At 39.6% G+C, this 4,407-nt stretch overlaps 1 protein-coding gene across 3 annotated transcripts in view; it reads right to left on the bottom strand.

Annotated features, from left to right (window-relative positions):
- Tasor (transcription activation suppressor) overlaps positions 1-4,407 on the bottom strand; it is a 53,667-nt gene that overhangs the window by 44,701 nt on the left and 4,559 nt on the right. The window lies entirely within an intron of this gene.

Here is a 4,407-nt window from a genome sequence, read left to right as displayed (position 1 = left end):
TTTTGATTTTTGAAAACAAGGTTTCAGCCTGGCAGTGGTGGCCAGGCTTTAATTCCAGCACTTGGGAGGCAGAGGCAGGCAGATTTCTTGAGTTCGAGGCCAGCCTGGTCTACAGAGTTCCAGGACAACCAGAGCTGTACAAAGAAAACCTGTCTCAAAAAAACAAACAACACAACACAACAAAACAAAAAGAAAAAAGAAAACAAGGTTTCTTTGTGTAGTCCTGAAAAACCACTCTGTAGACCAAGCTGGCCTTGAACTCAGAGATCCCAAATGCCAGGATTAAGGGTATGCAGTAATGCCTTGTCCTAGCTACTTGATGGACAAGTACAGAGCAAGTTCAAGGATGGCCTGAAAACTTAGTGAGACTTGTCTTCAAAACAAAAAGTAAAAAGTAATAGAACATTTTTCTAGCATTCTTCAAAAACTAGGTGCAATGCCCAATACCACAAACAGCAAAAGAGTTGTAGAGTTTTAGAGTAAAAACTGAAACACCAGATTTGTCCTTTACTGGCTTTGTAGCAGATGATATGTAACTTAAAAGCCCAGTTCATTGTAAAATGCCAAACTGCAGTTCTCCTAATAACTATTATATACCAAATAAATTATGTAAGGCAGGGCAATGAAAGGGCCATGATAGGGGCTAAACCAGGCAGACTCTATGACAGGCTCTAACACATGCCAGTCTTAAGAACTAAGCCTAAGTTTCTGTTTCCTAATACTGGACAAGTCCAAAACAAGTCAAATGCCAGGAAAAACCACCAGTCAAGGGCAGCCAATCAGGAGCTGCTCCAACACCTGGCCTGAGCCAAGAGTAGTTAATTACCAACAGTTCCAGAAAGTACCCTTAATTCCCTAGAACCTTGACCAATCCCAAGGACAGCCATACTCTGAAAAATAGAGCCAACCAATCAAGGTAGAGAAAGGTAAAGGTCACCCACTTCTCCCTGGAATTCCCCAACAGGCTTTAAAAGGGAGCCTGTAAGCTCACTCAACATCTCCATTTTGGTGGATGGAGATCCCTGCCTGCTGGTAATTTCTGCAGAACAAACAACAGAATAAATAAACACTTTGCCTTTGTGTACTATTTGAGTCTGGGGTAGCCTTCTTTGTAAATCACAGGCCCTTACAACAAAAGTACTAAGCAGAATGGAGCACCTGTTCACAGTTAGCACAATTAATTAAGTTTGTATCTCTGTGTTTTCACCAGTCTACAGTCCACTTAATGTTCTTTTCCATCTCTGGGACAAGTTCTCACTGGGCAGCCAAGTCAATGTCAAATCCTTCTTTGAAAGCCTCCCATATACTATAAATACAAGCATGTGCCACCACAACTGGCTCAAACTTGTGTGCATACATGAACATGAGTACACTCATGACAAGATGTACATGTAGAGGTCAGAGAACAACTTTCAGATGGTTCTCTCTGTCAACTATGGTTCTAGGAATCAAACTCAAGTTTAGATATCAAGTGCTTTTACCAGCAGAGACAGCTCTCAGGCACTGGAATTTTTATAACACTAAATCATTTAACCTATTTGGTTTAATAATCAAGCATGGTGGAACATGCCTTTAGTCACATATTCAGGAGATAGAGGTAGCAGATCTCTGAGTTTGAGGCCAGTTTGATCTATAGATTGAGTTCCAGGCCAGCCAGGGTTACATTGTGAGATCCACCTCAAAATAAACAAAAAACACCAACAAACAAAAATAATTTGTCCTAATAACCTGAAATTTTTAATACATGAAATTATTCATTTAATAAATTTCGAAAATCAAATCTGTACATATAAACTTTCCCCAAATTAAAAAACAGAACAAAACAGCCTATATTTTTTCCCCAAGACTGTTGTGCATACATTTATATTTTGACACAAGGTCTTACACAAAGTTTTTAATAGTCTGAGATTCACTATATATCCTGGGCTGACCTCAAACATGTCATCTTCCAGTTTCAATTTCCCAAGTACTGGAATTATAAGTATGTGCCATCATTGCTCAACTTTATATATACTTAGAAGTATGCCACCTAAAAGATAACTATAAATAAGCTGCTTTAGTATACTTTCATTTTTATTAGACTATAAAGGATACAATGGCAAATGATATATCCATTCTTTTTTGGGGGTTGAGGACAGGTTCAAGTTAGGATTTCTCCACGTAGCCCTGGCTGTCCTAGAACTCTAAACCAGGCTATCCTCAAACTCAGAGATCCCCCTACATCTGCCTCTGCCTCCTGAGTGTGGAATTAAAGACACGGGTTGCCACCACCCCCTGGCGACACATCTGGTTCTTTAACCAACTAGGCATATATCACAGTAGTAGCTCTAAAAATGAAGAGTTGTTTTGATTATATATTATTATCACAATGTGTGCTAGGTAAAAGCCAATGTGTACCTATTTTAAGACTGGATATATACAAGCATCCTGAGGAATAAAGTCAATATAGTTACTATAATGCAACTGAAAAAATAAAAGTGGATGGTGAGATGGCTGTGTACGGGTGATGATAACCTGAGTTTGGAGCCCTGGAAGCTGCATAAAAGGCCACATGCTGGTAAGGACAGCCAGGGATAAACACAGAAAAATCCTGTGGGGTTGGGGATAGGGAGTAAAAAGATAGCTAGATCTTTTGGATCTAAAAGTAATTATAACTTAAGTAGCCAATGGATGGGACTTCATGTTTCTCAGTAGTAAAGCATTTGCCTGACAAACAAGAAGTCATAAGTTCCATCCCCAGAACCACAAGATCACTACAAAGAATACCAGCTGAATGTGGTAGCATATATCCATAAATTGCAGCATTTAGGAGGCTGAGACAGGAGCACCAAAAGTTCAAGGCAAACTCATAGAATAGTGCTGCTGTCAGCTTCGATAAGAGAAGCTTCATTTTGCTGGGCGGTGGTGGTGCACACCTTTAATCCCAGTACTTGGGAGGCAGAAGCAGGCAGATTTCTGAGTTTGAAGCCAGGCTGGTCTACAGAGTGAGTTTCAGGACAGCCAGGGCTATACAGAGAAACCCTGTCTCAAAAAACCAAAAAAAAAAAAGCTTCATTTTGCAGTAGGTGACTTCTTAAAGCAGAGAATAAATGACTGCTGAATGCTAACCATAAATGGAACACCTGTCACTCCCTCCAACATTTAGCAACAGTAAATAAGAAGTGAATACCTAAAATGTACAAGTTGGTAAAAAGGTGTGTAACTTTCAGACAGGGCATGGCTACGATTGCCTACAAATGATCTACACAGACTGAGAAGGAATAATAGACCTCCATCCCTCTCTGAAGATTTACACCAGTAATGGTTGATGCAGGGGGACGATTCTCTTCAGTGGTATAACTGCGGTGCCCATGCTGTAAACAACCCTTAATACCAGCAAGACAGCTTCCCCCACCCCCACCCCCAGAAAGTTGGGAACAGGTTGGGATTAGTAAATGGAAGAGCTGGAAAGATGGCTCAAGAGATTAAGAGTACTGGCTCTTCTTCCTGAAGACATTGGTTTTAGTTTAGTTTGTAGCACCCACATGGCAGCTCACAACTATAACTCCAGTTCTAAAGGATCTGTTGGCAGGCTTACGGTACAGACATGCAGACAAAACACTCATATTTATTTTTTAAATATTAAAGTGTTCAGAGGAGCACAAAAGCAGGTTAATGGGGTTATGATGACATCATGTACATGTATGAAGATGTCATAATGAAACCCATAACCCATTACTGTTTATAAAATATACTAATAAAAAATACTTTTTAAAAAAGTACAAAGCCAGCCTGAGCTACATGGGAGAAAATGAAATAATTAGCAAAGTGGCTAGTGACCAAATTTGGTCTGTAATTCTGAGTCCAAGGCTAGTATCTACTGGCCTTAATTACCATTATACAATGTGACTCCATTTGTAAATGGCTTTTTCTATCTAAAAAATTACTACCTGACAATGTTTTTAAGAATGTGTTATGGGGAGCTAAAGAGATGGTTCAGCAGTTAAGAGCACTCACTGCTCTTCCAGAGGTCCTGAGTTCAATTCCCAGCAACCACATGTTGGCTCACAACCATCCATAATGAGATCTGATGCCCTCTTCTGGCCTGTCTGAAGACAGCTACAGTGTATTTACATATAATAAATCTTTAAAAAAAAAGTGTTATCTCTCTACATCAATGCTGAATGAACACAGCACTGTTAGTAACAAATACACTGGCATAAGTAAACATGGACCAGTACAAATATGAAATTTCCTGCCCAGGTTTATATCTATGTAGAGAAAAATTACTGTTTTTAAAATCCAGTTATCCATTCCAACTAGAACACCATGACTCAAAAAGGCAAATGCAGAACCAGGTCAATCCCAGCAACTGAGGAGTTGGAGGCAGGAAGTAAAACCATTCCCAGTTACACATTGAGATCTGGT

The sequence above is a fragment of the Mastomys coucha genome, unplaced genomic scaffold (genome assembly GCF_008632895.1).
Source record: "Mastomys coucha isolate ucsf_1 unplaced genomic scaffold, UCSF_Mcou_1 pScaffold9, whole genome shotgun sequence".
Classification (NCBI taxonomy): domain Eukaryota; kingdom Metazoa; phylum Chordata; class Mammalia; order Rodentia; family Muridae; genus Mastomys; species Mastomys coucha.
This window is presented reverse-complemented; position numbering and strand designations above follow the sequence as displayed.